Source organism: Papaver somniferum, chromosome 8 (genome assembly GCF_003573695.1).
Source record: "Papaver somniferum cultivar HN1 chromosome 8, ASM357369v1, whole genome shotgun sequence".
Lineage (NCBI taxonomy): Eukaryota > Viridiplantae > Streptophyta > Magnoliopsida > Ranunculales > Papaveraceae > Papaver > Papaver somniferum.
The window spans coordinates 101,224,490-101,225,126 of record NC_039365.1 but is presented as its reverse complement, the minus strand read 5'-3'; the positions used below and the strand labels follow the sequence as shown (position 1 = coordinate 101,225,126).

The 637-nt window shown below is 38.0% G+C and overlaps 1 pseudogene; it reads left to right on the top strand.

Annotated features, from left to right (window-relative positions):
* Nucleotides 1–314: 314 nt before the first annotated feature.
* Nucleotides 315–414, top strand: LOC113307137 (annotated as a pseudogene).
* The last annotated feature ends 223 nt before the right edge of the window (nt 415–637 follow it).

The window sequence follows — 637 nt, the reverse complement described above, 5'->3', positions numbered from 1 at the left end:
CCCAAAAAGGCTCCACTCTACCACTAGTCTGGCCCACTTATAAGGCTTCTAACCTTTTTGCTATAGCAACAATTTTGGCATCTGATTCATAGCCTCCTTCTACCCTATTAACGTTTCCTCTACTTAAAAGAATTGTTTTCTGGGGTGCCCTACTATTTTCCCATTGCTGGGTTTTTTCGGCGATTTCATTAAAAAATTCCATCGACGCATCAACAATTTGGTTTTCAAATCCACCAGTGCATAGAGACTCAACCATGGTCGTTGTGGAATAATCTATACTCTCATAAAGGATCTGAACTAGCCTAACCTTTTCTAAACCATGATGAGGACACTGGGATGATAAATCATTGAACCTTTCCAAATACCTATATAAAGATTCTCCCTCTTGTTGTGAAAATGTGCATATTTGCGTCCTAATAGATGATGTTTTGTGCCTAGGGAAAAACTTATTGAAAAAGGCAGATGTAAGTTGTTCATATGTATCAATTGACTCGGAGTCCAAACTATACATCCACGACTTGGCCTTATCTTTCAGGGAAAACGGGAATAACCTAAGTTTCAAAGCATCATCATCTAAGCCTCTAATTCTTAGAGTACTAAAAATTTCCTCAAAATCCCTAACATGGTAATAAGGCTT